This window comes from Lactuca saligna, chromosome 8 (assembly GCF_052625555.1).
Source record: "Lactuca saligna cultivar CGN05327 chromosome 8, ASM5262555v1, whole genome shotgun sequence".
In the NCBI taxonomy this organism is placed as follows: Eukaryota; Viridiplantae; Streptophyta; class Magnoliopsida; order Asterales; family Asteraceae; genus Lactuca; species Lactuca saligna.
Genome location: NC_136424.1, coordinates 109587475 through 109604520, shown reverse-complemented (window position 1 = coordinate 109604520; position 17046 = coordinate 109587475). Strand labels below are relative to the sequence as shown.

The following is a 17046-nucleotide window of genomic DNA, read 5'->3' as shown; positions in this document are numbered from 1 at the left end:
CCTTGGAGCTTGCTCAAGGAGACCTCCTCTTTGTTCATATGGTAGGTCATCCTAAACTGATTGTAGCAGGAGGGCAAGGAGTGGAGGATTATGTCGATAGCCAAATCCTCATCAAACTTAACATTAAGTTTGAGAAGACGATCAACATACCTCTGCATTTTCTGCAAATGAGAGGTTAGGGATTCTCCACTCCCCATCTTAGCGGTGATCATGCTAGTAATGATCTCATAGCGCTCTTGCCTCACGCTCTGGTGATACCTGTCCAGCAAATCCTGATGCATTTCATATGGATACATGTCCTCATAGGACTTTTGGAGTTCGAGGTTCATGGTGGCTAGCATGATGCAGTGAACTTTCGTGGCATCACGCTCGTGGGCCTCAAAGGCGGCCAATTCCTCAGGAGTAGCAACATCTGGGATGATCTTCTCAAGCTTTTCATCGAGGACATATTCTTTGTCCTCGTAGCGTGTGATCATGCGGATATACCTCATCCACTCGTTGAAGTTTGAACCATGAAATGTCACTTTCTGACACAAGTTCATCAACGAGAATGACCCAGAAGTGTTGTTGTTGTTGTTGTTTGCAGACATCTGAAAAGGAAAGGAACAAAGTTTGATCAGAAATGAATCCCTAATTAAACACCCAAATGAGTAATTAGGGCTAGGATCCAACAACATTATTTACAACTTAGAAAGGGATGTCGTACTCTAAAAGTAAATAATTTAAAGGTAAGTGAATGACGATTCACTAATTCTCACCATGAAAAACGAAAAGCAATTTAGGTTTTAAATGTATTGAAAACTCCTAGATCTTTGAGATTCATTGAACTTTTCAATGGCATGTTTAAATCTCGATATGCATTTCAAATTTGCGACTGGGATGCCGAGGATCGCAAACAAATTTGTGAATAACCATGCGAATCAACGTGGTGCACTCAATGTCTTTATCACCTAATCAATGTGCTGGTGAACCACACACGCTCCATTGATCTATGACAACCATCGAGTCACCCTTCGCTACCAATGTCATCCCCAAATTGATGTGCTGGTTAACCACACGCGCTCCATCAATGTTTGACAAGGGTGCGAAGTGTAATTCCATGGATTAGCATCATTTTCACATTTTACCCTAAAGTAACTAAGAGTGGGAATTTGTAAAACAATGTAGTTACTTTAATATTTCCATTATACTTTTAATGAGGAATTAAGTGCCCTATCCTATCCGTTCGGCTAACGACCCTCCACCAGTCAAGCAAGCGGTAGATGTGAGTGTACATCCATTAAGCGCCATTTTATAGGCAGCAACCTTATACCCACCTTATAGACCGGCTTCGTGAATGAGGCCTACTAGCGATAAGACTAGCTTATTCTTATACATATATAATAATTAATCTTATAATATCATAATTGTATAAGGGTGTATTTTAAAGCATTTCAAAATACTAGTATCTTAATGTGTATTAAAATTTTCGAAAATTAAGGCTATTTAATATAAAATTTTAAACACCAAAAATACTTTGATTTAATAATTATCAAAATCAAGCAATTAATTTGAACTATTAAATCTTTAAGGTTTATCATAAAATCAAACTATTAATTTATTTAATCCTTTTGTCCCCTAGATTTTTAAATATATGGAAAGGATAATACAAGATCTTCAATTATCTAGTTTAAACAATTAAATTGATAATCACAAAGATAGCAATATCCAAATCCCTAAAATCTTGGGATCTTATCTTGGGGGCAAGGGATTTTCGAAGTCCCTAGGGTTTCTTAACCCTAATTTCGAAATTTGGAGGCTAGGCAAAAAGGTTTTAAGAACCCTATCAAAAAATCGCCAACTAGGGTTTTGCAACCCTAATTTGCAAAAATCACCAAGCCTTAGGGTTTACTTGCCATAAACCCTAATTTGTCAAATTCATAATATGTATCAAATCCAATTGAAAACAAAAAACCATTGGCTCTGATACCACTGATAGGTTTAATACAAACAATCCTATGTGTGCATGCAACCCTAGTTGGATCTATGTTTTCACTATAAGACATACAACTTTATGAACACAAAATAAACCCTGGCATGCTTCTATAATTTTCGAAAATTACATAGAAGTGTAGTAGACATACCTTTGTTGTTATATAGCAATAACAACTAGTTTCCTTGATCTCTTGAACTCTCTTGAACTCTTGAAAGCAAGCACCACAATTGTAGTGCCTCTAATGGCTCGCAAACACCTTGAAGCAAGAAGGCAACTAAGAGAGAGAAGGGAATGATGCTAATTTCGCCCCTAGGGTTCCCTTGGAATCAAGTGGCCACAAATTGAAGCATAGGGCATGTATTTATACTATAGGGTGCTAGGGTTTTAGTCTAAACCCTAATGGACAGCTTAGCCACCAAGCAACCCAAGAAACCTTATGGAATGAGGCCTTGGACGAAAATATGATGATCCTTCATCATAATTTCGTCCCCCCTTAGTCCATTAGGTTTCCTAGCCCAAAACTCAATTATCACACATTTGACAGTTTATACCCCTTTATTTAATTAATCTCTTTTAGTCACCAAATTAATTCCTAATTAATTTATGACTAATACTAATTAAATAAATATGATTTCTCCTTTAATATATTGTTCTTATAATATATTAATAAATCATAATATCTCCTCTCTCATATCAAATTACCTTGTCAAGTTGCTTTGGTGAAGGCAACCCAAAAGGACCATGCACACTCGGGTCAAGTATATACCAAATATGGTTACTGACTTAGACATTAATCCAACAGTTTTCCATTTTTGACTGTTATTGTCCCACAAACCACAGACAAGGTAATCACATCGGTTGGAATCTTGCTGCTCTTTGTTCTTAAATGTTTAGTTTTTATAAATTCTTAGTTTTTATACTATTTCCCCAAAAAGGTATCAAGAATCTCGACATTTTTTTCATGTGCTCACCTGTTCATGCAGCCATGGCCATAGAAGCTCGAGTAAGGGAGATTGCAATTCAAGATATGAAGTACTTTCCTGAAGCATCTCAGTTGCAGAAATATTTACGTCTGATGATTTGTAATTTTGGTGTCATGAATACAGAAAACAGGTGGATTTTTTTAACTTTCATTCAAATTTTCAAAATCATATCTTTTTTTTTTTTTATAAATTCTTTTTGAGAATGTCTATTTTTTTAATGATATTGAAAAGATGCTACGGAAAACAAAAGATAGATTGTGTTAATTTTTATCAACAATATATTGCCATCAATAGTGGTTAACAGAGGGGGTTTACCTCACTGCTATAGATATGTTTCCTACCACTGGATTGAACGTTGGTTCAAGGGTTATAGCTATCAAAAGTGACTCTCAAAAGGCACTCTCGAAGAATGAATATGTAAATAAAAATGAATATTTTAATCGCCTTTTACACTTTCTCTTACTGTTTTCAATATATTTTGACAATTTCAGCGTTTTTCTATCCTACAGATTGTCATACCATTCACGTAACAATTTGTATTTGGTCCCTTAACTCCCCATGTTCATCTACTCTTAATTCTTGGAATGCATGTCCTTCACATATTGTTTATTAATGGGGTTTCTCCTAATGTGAGACCGAGTAGATGAAATGATTAACGTATAAGACTTTAGGTATGCAAGTAATTACGCAAATCAAAAATTCGATAATTTATGACCATTTTACCCTCCACAGTCCATCATTTAGACATGGTTAAATGAAGTAATTTCTTTTTCAATACTTCATCATAGTGCGTCAGTTTGTGAATGATATGTAGATAACTTTATCATGAATGGTGGGGGGTTATTTTTATCTGCTAATCTTTTTTTATTTTTTATTTATTTATTTATTTTTTTTTTGTGTGTTTTATGAACTTTATCTATGGTTCAGGTTGATGAAGATGGTGGTCTGATTCAATTGGTGATGAATGCTATAATCAATAAGTTGGTGGTTTATTGACAACGGGTGGAGGAGTATTATGGAAGACACAATGACTCTAGGAGTCGAAGCACTGGCCTGGATGGATAATCTGGTATGTGAAATTACTAGGTGTCCTATTTGTATTCCAAATACTCAAAAAAAAAAGTCTTTTTATCACTTAAAAAATTTGTTTACTCAAAAAAGAAAAAATTTTAATTGCCAGAAAATCTAAAATAGACTTATGATTAATAAAAAAATTGAAAAAAAAACTAATTTATATTGAAGTTATGAATTTTTTAAAATATTATTTTCATTCAAGATTATATAAATATATTAATTATTTATAGTTTGTAATTATGGTATCAGGGTGTTCGATAAACTCAATGGCGATCAACCTTTTTTTATTGATGAGCTGGTGGGAAGGGTAAAATTGTCCAAATGTTGAGAAAACCAACTATAAACCTCTCTATTCCTTAAGATCAAAGTAGGATGCCTTAATTTGACCATTTGAGAAGTACAATGCAATATTTTAGTTTCAGATTTTTTTAAAAAACAAATTTGTTTAGTATTCTAAAGTTTATTGTTATTATTATGGTAATGAACTATTCAAAAGGGGAAAATTCATTGTCATTTTAGGTCCACATTTTAGGTCCACATTCAGTATCTAGAAATGTGAAAAAAGGGGAAAGCTTTGGTGCATCTAACCCCACAAAGCGGGGTTCTTCCTAGTTTGTATTAAAAATGTAAAAGTTACTACTTTTCGGAAATGTGTATGTTTGGTGCCCTATTAAAAAGGAATCATACATTTGACCACTTTCGGTTAACAAGTATAAATGAATAACCCATGTTTATTAAGAAAAGCAATATGGACATCAAGTTCAAAACCAAGAATTATGAATTTTGAACTAGATATTTAGCAATCACCGGTATGGAAGTCATAAAATACGTTTTTGTTCTTTTTGTTCTTCCCAAACTCACTTGATCACCAAAGATATGTAAGTCATAAATTAAGTTTTTGTGTGTTTGTGTTTTTTTTTTCAAGCTCACTTGATCACCATTATGTAAGTCATAAAATAAGTTTTTGTGTTTTCTTTTTCCCAAACTCACACCTCGTTTCTCAAAATCTGATCTTTTTGAAAATTTTCATTGAAGCTCAATTGGTAATTTTTCTATCTTTTTTCTTAAATATATTTAACAATTTAGAGTTTTCAGTTTTTTTTTTTTTTTCAAACTATGTTTCAAACATAAAAAAACATGTAATATTTGAGATGGCCATGACCTTTCTAACTTATCCAAGCTAACATGTAGATTATTGTTATTTTGATTATCCCTTTTAATCTTGTAAATCCTTTTCTATATATTATGGGCATGTTTGGTTTAGCTTTTAAAAACTTAAAAGTTCTTTTCCAAAAAGTTACAAAAAGTTAGGAAATCCTGACTTTTCCAAAAAGTTGCTTTTCTTTGTATTAAAACTCCAAAAATTACTAGCTTGCCAAACATTTTTTTGTTTTTTTTTCTTTTACAAAAAGGACTTTTGACTTAAAAAAGCTAAGCCAAACACACCCTACGAATAATAGAACTCCCACGTATATGGTGAGTTTCATAAAACCTTCCCCTAGTCTTACAATAGTCTTTTTTTCCGATGTTTTGTTTTTACATAATAACACATTGATAAATTTGATAATTTTAATTATTTTTACATAATAACACATTGATAAATTTGATAAATTCATCATAAAAGCCGTTTGATCTGATCCCTTGTTGACATAATTTTCAATTTCAGTATCCTGTACCTAAAATTAAAATCGGTAATTCCTCACAAAAACAAGTAGAAGGTCAAAACAGTAAATTTAAATGAGAAATAGAAAATGATCTGCTATAAAAAGCAAAGCTCCGCCAAAAACTAGGGTTTGGGTTGAAACGAACAACTCAGACAACAAAGAAACAAGGCATCAGAAGGAAGGGATGTTTCTAAGGGTGGTTACCCTCTTCTGTAGCCCATGATCTTCGATTTCCCCCTATTATCAACAGCCCTTTTCGATCCTCAAAGCATTTTCCCTATATAAATACAGAGTGGATTACAGATATCATACGCTTGATCTACAGTTTCTGTGGTTTGGATCAATGTCTGTTTCTTCGTGCTTCTTTTTTCTTTTCTTAAACTGATAAAATATATCAGTGTCCTTTTGATCATGTTCTTCGAACAATCAAAAGCAAGAAACTACATTCAACCCTAAACATCGAAACCCTAAATCAGAGGCGATGATGAAGAAATTTTCGTTGTCTGAGTAAATCGGACGAAGTTTGAGACTTACCGTATCTTGGCGGGGTAATTTCTGGAGGCTTGTGATGGATTTTTTTCCACCATTGAAGCAGCCGAGATGTTTGCAGCCATGGCGGTTTGTACCTCTTTGCTCTGATTATTAACATATCTGAGCCTCGTTACTTTATTTCTCTCATTTTTCACATCCATTTTGCATGATAGCCCATCTTTAAATCTTGGATTTTGATAATTCGCTTTAAGTAAGCTTTGTTACTATTTATGCTGTTAAACTTTTTATTTGGATTTTTTGAGTGCAAAATCTTTCAAATGCATTTTGCTATGTATTTGCTGGAGCTTTGATTTGTTTGGATTGGATTCAGTTTGAATGAATGGACGTTAGATTTTCCTAAATAAATCCAAAATCAAGCAACAGACAAAATTTGGGTTATCGGTTTGAATCCATTACGAACCCAAATAAGAACTTTGATTCGGTGAATTTGAATCCTTTTTGGTACCTAAATTTGGTGCGAAAATACCCAAGAATAGGAATTAGAAGATAAAAGCAAGTAGAATAATAACAGGTAACAGGAATATAATAATAAATATAAATATTTCTAGATAAATACACTTAAGAGTTAAGACATCAAAGTTTGACAATTTTTTTTGTTTATCATTTTGACCGTTATATATTAAAGTAGTTACCATTACAATAGAAAATCTAGTTAAAGTTTAGTGGATTGTTTTTCTTTTAGTTATTTTGAAAATTTGAGCTACGAGGTGCTAATTTCATGCTCATCTATATTTTTTTTTAAAAATTATGGATCGTCTGAAACTTTAAAAATGTACCTTTTACTTACATGGGTCTTAAAAACATGTAGGGCCTCTTTCAGGAAACAATACATCCAATAAAAAATTCTTATAGACAAAGAAAATGGTAAAAACTCATAATAACTCAGGAATAAGTTCGAATCTCATAAGGATTATATCTTTTTGGTTTCGTTAAAGTTTTTATGTTATTGGTTTGGATTTATTACTTTTTTGTTGTTGTTCTTGTTTTCATAAAATTTATGAGGTTGCGACCGATTATCAGATGAGGTGAAGCTGGGGAACGAGATGCTTTTTAACACTCTTCCACCAACCTTGGTAGTGGGAGGACACCTTGTTAAAAATCGTGTAATACAATAATATAATTATATATACTTTTAGAAAACGAATTGAAATACTATCAATAAAACATAAATAGAAAACATACAAAAAGAAAAAGAAATTAGAGTTTAATCAAGAGAGGTACAACTATCTTGCACTAGAACTTGATTTATGATGAATCTACCGTATGCATTCATGAAATTTGAAAGAGTTTTGATATGCTATCTTGTGATCGTTGTTATAGAGTACTAACAAATCACAAATCATATTTGACTCCTTTAAATAAGATTGATATGAAAGTGTCTAAATAAAGTTTTGATAGCTTCTCAAAACTAATTTTATACGATTAAAATCGAAATTAAGAAAAATAAATAATATATAATAAAATACTAATAGTCCAACGGTAATTCAAAGTCCATACATCCACAATTAGGGGTGTAAACGAACAGAGCCGAGTCCGAGTCTGACCAAGCTCGAGCTCGGATCGTATAATTTTGAGGAAGCTCGAGCTCGATCTGAATCTTAAAATGAAGCTCGAGCTCGGCTCATGAACAATTTAGCGGGCTTGCGAGTCTAATCGAACCTAAACGAGCCTCCACACACACACACACACAAACACACACACACACATATATATATATATATATATATATATATATATATATATATATATATATATATCCCTATTATAATAAATGAATAGTTTTTAATTTCCATTTAACATGTGTCACTCTAATATAATTTTTCATTAATATCATGCCACATATTAAAGAGATATATTAAGTAACATTTTAAAATTTAAATTTACTTTTTTTAATTATATGTTAAATTTGAAGTTATAATAACTTTAAAAATTTGGTATACCTTATAATTAATGATTTATTTAAAGTAATTGATAAATAATTTATGAATTTTTACTATGAAAATTAAATTTATTTTGTAACCTTGGTTTCCACGGGTTATAAACTAGTATATATATATATATATATATATATATATATATATATATATATATATATATATATATATATATATATATATAGGCTCGTTTAAGTTTGTTTAAGCTCACGAGTCCATTAACTGAAGCTCGGCTCGTGCTTATTTAATAATCGAGCCTCATATTTAGGCTCGAGCTCGGCCCAGGCTCATATAATTCGAGCTTTTAACAAATCAATCCCGAGTAGCTTACGAATAGCTCAGCTCACTTACACCCCTACCCACAATAGCCCATCTCTAAACACATTTTAACTAGAATAAAAGAAGCCTTTTAAATATATAAAACTTCCATGTTTACTTCGAAAAAAACATATACATAAACACCGACACAACTAAATGATTGTAGGAATATTTGTTGAATGGTCCTTGCAATTTTATTGACTAAACATTTACTAATTTTCCAAAATCTCCCAAGACATTGCTAACCAAGTTGTATATTTTTTTTTTCCAATTAACTCAGAAAATATACCTATTCAATAAATGAAACATTGTGTCTACCTGCCATTTTCATCAAACATTTTACATCAAAATGAATTTCCACTTATACCTCTCCTATATTTAATATTCGATTCAATTTGATTCCTTTTTTTTTTTGGATCTGAATCTAAATTCGTTTGTGTATATGTTATTGTTTACAAAATAATTTTTTAATATCATGTTTTTAATAAATTACTTTAATAAAATTTATAATTCTTCAATTTTCCAATATTATTTTTAATCATCAATACTTTTTTTCTTTCTTACACGTGGTTGTAGGGGCAACGAAGATAGCGGGTCAGCGACAGTGGTTGTGATGACAGACAGCGGTGGTGGCGACGACAATTATGTGGCGACTACAATGATGGCAGTGATGGCGTTGGTGGTGGTGGTGGTGGTGATGATATGTCGGTAATTGTGGTAGTGGAGTTGAGTGGATATGTAAGTGTAGGTGTTGGTATGAGTATGAATATGGGTGTGAGTGTAGATGTGGGTGTGTGTTGTAGGGATAAAGGTGGGTTTCTGTGTGTGTATATGTTTGTAGGAGTGGAGGTAGGTTGTGGGTTTGTGTGTGAGAGGTGGACGATCATGTTTACGACTTCTCAAATCAACTACTGGAAGTAAAAGGTGAGGAAGCTGAGGACCTGAGGTTATCTCTAGTTTACACCACTCTTTTTGGTTGATTTGGAAGGTGAGGAAAGTTTGGATTTTTAGAATTTTCAAAAATAAGTGGTGGACGATGATGTTTACGACTGATGATATTAGCATAAGTACTTTTAATTGGATTAAAATTAGGTCTAATTGTAATTCTTTAAATTGGATATTAGCATAATTACTTTTAATTGGATTAAAATTAGGTCCAATTGTAATTCTTTAAATTGGCATTCTTGGAGGAACCTATTTTAGATTGTTTTTTGTAATTAGGCTCGAATTTCTCGCTTGTACCTTTCTGTTGTTTCTCTTGTTTCAATAATAGTTTGTCTGCCGTTCAAAAAAAAAAAAATTGTGTGTGGGGATGTGGGAGTGGTGGGTTGAGAGTGTTAAGAAAGAGGTAGATAAAGTTAGATAATATGCAAATAGGTATGTGTTTATATTTTAGAAAAATTTGAAATTAGAAAATTGATTATTAGTTTCTAAAAATTTCAAACTTTTTCATAATTTTAGAAGACGAAAAATTTTCATTTTTCATGAAAATTTTAAAAAATAGACGAAGTTTTTTTTTTTTTTTTGGAAAACTATCTATTTTTTTCGCAACTAAATGCAACCTAAACTGCCGAGGATACCCACGTGAAAGATTAGTGTATTATTATAAACTTCCACCAAAACTATTATCAAACCAATAGGTACATAAATATTTACAAATAAATTTAGTAATATATACTTTTTATATGTAAACCGCGTGATAAGTACTACATAGTAGGCGCACTGTATTTTCTAGCAAATATATGAAGTTATACAAAAAATATGTTTATATATTACACATAACTCATGAAAAAGTTATATATTAATCAAATAAATATGTAAATCATAATAGGTACATAAATATTTACAAATAAATTTAGTAATATTTGTTTTTTATATGTAAACCGCGTGATAATTACTACATAGTAGGCGCACTATATTTTCTAGCAAATATATTATTAAGTTATACAAAAAATATGTTTATATATTACACATAATTCATGAAAAAGTTGCATATTAATCAAAATAAATATGTACATCTTACTATAGTTTGCTAATGAGGACGTTTTGGTTTAATAACAAATTCTTTAAAAATCTAGACATTAATAGATATTTCTAGGATGATGATAATGGTGTTAAAGATTAGTTTTCGACAATTTTTTATTAGATAAAACCAAGAAATAGATATATTGGATCTTAGGAATCTTCTTGCTCTTTTAATCCAATACGCTTAATTAATCTACTGAAAACGTAGATAGAAAATCAAGATCTGCTTGATTTGTTAAGGAAAAATATAGCAAAATCTAGCAAAAAACTGTTAGAAAAAAGCGACGAGGCTCAGATCTGAAAAACAACAGAACAAAGAGGATTAAAACGCCATGGCTGCAAACTCCGGCTACATCAACGGTAGAAACCGAAATCGGACGAAAAAACCGATCACTTTCCACATGATCCCGCCGGAAAATTGCCTTGCCAAGATACGATAAATCTCAGCATTGCCCAATTTACTCAGACAACTAGAAATTCATCATCATCGCCTCTAATGATTGAAAAACAAAAAGAGTAAACTACAGTTTTGGTCCCTATGGTATGATATTAACTTGGCAACATCGTTTGGCTTTGGTTTGGGGAAATAAAGCGGATGCAAAGCAATCCATCCAACGAGCCATTTCAACAAAGCTATAGATCCCCAAACCAAGTGGCATTTGGATCGACTGAAGCAATCAAATATCTATATCGTCGGAGTTCAACGATATATGTGTTTGATTTGTTTCGACGTTTCCAAAAAGTAGAAAACAAACAGAGCGATACTTGTACATGCATATATCTATATATATAATATATATGTAGATATGTATTTTATGGGTGGTTGGATTTTGGGGCAAAACTGAGTCACCGGCGACGGAGGGGGCAACCACCCTAACCTTCCCTCTGCCACCTAATTTCTTCGTTGTCTGAGATTTTTATTTGCCCCAAACCCTAATTTTGTGCTGGTGATGTGCTTTTATAGTTGGTGAGTTTCTCTTAAAATATTAAGTTGCCTCCGTTTTGTTCCTTTTAATTAAGGAGACAAAAAATCATTAGAAGTATTTATCAAGTAATCTCTAGTATGAGTGTAAAATATACAACCAATCTGTTTCATTGGGCTTGTTTGGATTATAAGAATTTCACATGGGTTTAAAAAGTATTCATGAAAAGACCATCAAGTCCGCATAAAAAAAACTCGACCACGTAGCGAATTTGTTTTTTCTAACAAAACCAACATGGAGATTCGGTCTTCCGTAAGGTAGGCCGGAGGTTGTATCCAGGGACGGACACAGGAGTTGATAGTAAATGTTGTTGAATTTTTTTTTCGGTCAAGCATAATATAAAACCGAAAAAAATTATTACGTCTAATAAAAAAAAACCAATCAACCATTACATAAAAGTTTAAAAAAAAAAAATAACAACAATACATTACAATTTTAATTTGTCATCTTCGTACCGACATCTTTTGAAAGTACTTCATTACTTTTTCATTTGCAACTTTTACAAGTGTATCAGTCTCAATATAGCAAAACAATGCGTTGTTCAAAAAGGCATCACCAATTTTGCTGTGCAAGTCGATATTCAATAACGTCATCTTCAAAAACCATCTTTCTATAATTGTTATTGCTACGGGTAATATCAAAGTTAACTTTAAAAGCTTATAAACCAAATGATAAGACCGATGTTTCCCCGAACTAACCATCAAATGAGAAAGATCGGAAATTCATTTCAAACTAGTGGAGCGTTCATCTTTAATGCAAGAGTGATAAAATATGTGAAGTTGTCCTTCAAGGTCTATCATATTTGAATCATAAAGTCATACTTGTACAACCTACCCAACTTCAACAACTTTGATTTGTCAAATTGTGCAAATGAATCACAAGGGCTCAAAGCACCCATTTATTCTAGTAGTTAGGTGGTTATTTCACTAAATTGATCATGATATTCTATAAGTTGCATATCCACCACTCTGTTGAAGATTTCAACCTCAAGATGAAATCTATTAGTCTTTGTGGTCTGACGGTTTCTCCCACCAACATACAACTCTTTCATATCCAAAGTATCAATATTGTGTGTTAGACAAAAAAAGGATATCTTTGGCAAAATGCTAGCAAACTCCGTGTTTCTTAAATATTTCAATTCGTCTTATGGTTTCTCGCACCAACATAAAACTCTTCCACAACCACTAATTGAACTTGGTGTAAAAAACAATGTACATAAAAAGTCGTGTCATTCTCTTCTAATATCAAAGTTTTCAAACCATTGAATTCTCATCTCATATTGCTAGCCCTATCATAACCTTATCCTCTTATCTTTAAAAAAAATTAATATATTTATATAATATAACACATAAATCTAATATATATATATATATATATATATATATGTGACAACCGTCAAATTTCGATCAAGTCAAAGTCAACTAAAGTCAGCAAGTCAAACCGTTTGACTTAATTTGCCAATGGGTACTAGAATTTACATTATGAAACTTCTACACAACTCTCTATTCTAATGAGAGTTCATAAAGCAAAAAGTGCGAACATCTAGATATCCTTAACCTTAAAACTGTGGTACGTGGCGAGCCCAAACCGATAAAACAATGTTGCATACTCATCGGGAGTGTGTAAGACCCTTAAACAAGGCTTAACAGGGTTTACGAACCTTGCATTGCGAAGTCGGACACTCACAAATCTCACACATGAAACCTCTCTCAATCGTTTTCACTCTATCTCTTCTTATCAAGAATCTCTCCCAAATCTCTCCAAGTATGTGAAACCTCTCTCAAATATCTCTTTGTATGAGAAATCTCTCCAAGTATGTGGAACCTCTCTCAAATATCTCTTTATATGAGAAATCTCTCCAAGAATGTCAAATCTCTCCCAAATCTCTCCAAGTATGTGAAATCTCTCTCAAATATCTCTCTGTATTAGAAATCTCTCCAAGAATGTCAAATCTCTCCAAGTATGTGAAATCTCTCGCAAATATCTCTTTGTATGAGAAATCTTTCCAAAAATGTCAAATCTCTCCAAGTATGTGAAATCTCTCTCAAATATCTCTTTGTATGAGAAATCTCTCCAAGAATGTTAAATCTCTCCCAAATCTCTCCAAGTATGTGAAATCTCTCTCAAATATCTCTTTGTATGAAGAATCTCTCCAAGAATGTCAAATCTCTCCCAAATCTCTCCAAGTATGTGAAATCTCTCTCAAATCTCTCTCAAAAGTTCCCGTAACTTTTTTGGAATCATTCGGGTCATTCCGACCCTTAACTGGGTCAAAAACGGCTCAAAACGGAGTGAAAACGAGTAAAATAGGCTTTAGGAACCGAAACCCTTCTTAGGAACGAAACCCTATAACAGAAGAGAAGCCTCTCGGACCGAAAGTAAGGAGAGAAGCCTCTCGGTCTCTGCTCCTCCCTCTTGGCCTCGCCTCTCGGTCTCTGTCTCTCTTCCCCTCTCGGTTTCTGTCTCTCTTCCCCTCTCGCCTCTCTGTCGCTTCTCGCTCTCTGTCGCTTCTCTGCTTCTGTTCGCCTCCCGCCTCTTTGCTCTTCTCTTCTCTCGGTCTCTGTCTCTCCTCTTCTCTCGGTCTCTCTTCTCCCCTCTCGGTTCCTGCTCTCTCTCTTCTCCCCTCTCGGTTTCTACCCTCTCTCCTCTCGGTTTCAACATCAGAAGGCCGAACCTCGGCCAGAATTCGGAATATTGTCACTTTTAGCCCCTTTTTGATATTTTTAACATTTTAAGCCCGTTTTTCGTGGTTTTAAAGCGGGATTTTCTCCAGAAATTATATTTTAACATAATAAACCCTAAATATTCATAATTTAAACATATTTTGATGAAAATCATTATCTAAATAATAAAGATCTAATGGGGGATTTATTTAAGGTGGAATGTTGACCTTGCCTTAACTTATGTCACAAACAACCACCCCACACCCACTTTATGACCAGCCATACCTCCCCACCTTACCTAGGTCACTTCAATGTCCCTTACACTCAATTTCCACTCATTCGCAGGTTTTTAGAGCTAGAACAAAACACCTCTCTCCTCATTTCTCTCATTTGCTTTCATTTCACTAAGTATCAAACACCACATTTCTCTCAAACTTTTTCTACACCAATTTCGAGATTCAAGGCTGATTTTCAAGTGTTCTTACACTCTTAGTAAGTATAATTCATCCTCCTTATGATTATTTCACTTCATTCTACTCAAATCATTGATTTCTTACACAAACTCCATAACTATGATGTTAGATTCTCGAAAATCTTCAAGGCATCTCCAAGTGTTCCTGAGTTAAACACTTCCATTCTTCAACAATCATCTACTGAAATCACTTAAGGTGAGTTCATACCCCTACATTTTCATGTTTTCTCAAGTTTTCAACTCCATTCACAGACTGTTTTGGGCATCTTAAACATTTTTGTTTTCAAAACTGTACAAGGTGCAAATAGTTCAAGTTCTTAGCTTTAAAATGACTACTTGCACATCTCCATAGGATTTTTCTACAATTTATGGTGATTTTTACAAAACTTCCTATCATTTCAAACAACAATCCGGACCAGTCTGTGATTATGGACTTATTCACCCAAGTTGGAGGTCATTAAAAATCGTGATAAAAATTATGAATAAACTAGACACATTTTGTGAACTCTCAGAATTTACGGATCTAGTTTTCGACTTCGTATGATTTTTCCAAAACAGTGCAGAATGGCTAAAGTTAGCCAACAGCATATAAATATCATAACACTTTGTATTATGTTGAGCAAAGTGTGTAGTCATAAGTTCTAATTAGTGAATGTGTTTCTTTGTTAGTTTATCATCATGAACTGAAAGTAAGTCATTTATAATAAATATTATACATTCATTTTAGAACACGTATAATAAACTATAAAAAAATATAGTTTAATGGATTCATAACATTTATGCATTTCCATAAAAGAGTTCTTACATATTACAAACGTTTTAGATAAACTATAATAGGTATAGTTTATGATACATCACACAACACACGCGTACAAAAAGGGTACATTCATACAGAAAAGATTTATATTCACACACATTTCACGTAAACTTGTCAACCTATATTGTGAGACATTCTCTCCCCGTACGTCCGAGTGCGGGATATAATTCCTGGTAGTTATAATCAGAATCTCCTGGAGGGAGAACGTGATACTTGTATATAGATCTATATTGGGTTTGACACCCCACACCTTGCTGCTAGCTACAGTGGGACCTGCAGGTCTACGGGTGACAAATGTCATTTCAGTTTTCGCGACGCCTGAAAAACATCGTGGCAGGTTCACATAGTCATAGTATGATTATAGCGACTCACATAGGGATATAACAATCCATAAAGTTTACGGGATTTTATTTATAAAACCTAAATGAGTTTTATGTCGATTTAAAATCACTTTTTATCTCAATGAGTACAGATATTACTGTACACTTTTTGTTTTGGTAGTTATGACTACACATCATTTGAAACCACATTTATACCTTTAAGTATAGTCAATACTTGTCTTTCTCGGTCCTCGGATTTAGAACTACATATACATAAAGTATTAACAAACATGAGAACATACGGAAATTTCATTTAATTCAAACGCGTCCATGTCCATTTAAACACATAACATTTTCTATTAGTAAGAAAGGTTACTTATACATTTTGGTCTTCGGTCATCAGACTACATTACACAGATTTTAAAGAAAATATCGGATTTTCTGGATACATATTCTAACGCTTTTACAAGGAAAACGGTTTACTTTTCTAACGAAATCTCTTATGAACTCACCAACCTTTGTGTTGACACTTTTCAAAACTACTTGTATTCTCAGGAATTCAGTGAAAACAGGAAATCAACAACGTTTTGAGGATGGGACGATAAATCGTCAAACAGTTCATTTTGTATCATAATGTAATTAATGTGAATCATGTAAACATGTGCTTTGATGTAACGTTTTCAATTATATTTGTGATGGTTGTATTTACTTTGAGCACTATTATACTCATTGTTGTGATACTCTACATGAAGTCCTCCACCTCGGACGTTTCCGTCATCCTTGGTTTGGGGGTGTGACAATATATATATATATATATATATATATATATATATATATATATATATATATATATATATATATATATATATATATAAAAATCTCCTAAGTTAGGAACAGTACCTGACTAGGGTACTGTTCCTCTGGTGACCACAAGGGTTAGGGCTTTTACTTCCCGATCCTTCCACCGTTTTCGTTATCTCTGTTCCAAATTCCACCGTCTCTCCCCAATCCTCTTCGTCTCCACCGTTTCTCCTTTCTTCTTCACCACCAACCCAGACTGCTTGACACATTCCGCCTACTACCGGTGGTAGCGTCTTAGAATTGCAGTCCTTCTCCGTTTCACAGCCTCGAATCTAATGAAGTCCATCCATTCTCCTCCGCTTCCTCCATGAATACAACTGTGCTTCAAAGTGTTTTCTGCTTTTTTTTTTTTTTTTTTAATATGACGGAGAAGAGATTACACGGCGGACGTTGTTCTTGGAAAAT

The 17046-nt window shown here is 33.1% G+C and overlaps 2 long non-coding RNA genes across 2 annotated transcripts; one reads left to right on the top strand and one right to left on the bottom strand.

Moving 5' to 3' along the window:
* Positions 1–5531: 5531 nt before the first annotated feature.
* Positions 5532–6545, bottom strand: LOC145010825 (uncharacterized). Its single transcript, XR_013663914.1, has 2 exons — positions 6231–6545; positions 5532–6148 (listed from the first exon to the last, which is right to left on the bottom strand). It is a non-coding gene; the product is annotated as an uncharacterized LOC145010825 (long non-coding RNA).
* Positions 6307–9717, top strand: LOC145010824 (uncharacterized). The gene is made up of 2 exons (XR_013663913.1): positions 6307–6438; positions 9077–9717. It is a non-coding gene; the product is annotated as an uncharacterized LOC145010824 (long non-coding RNA).
* Positions 9718–17046: the final 7329 nt, after the last annotated feature.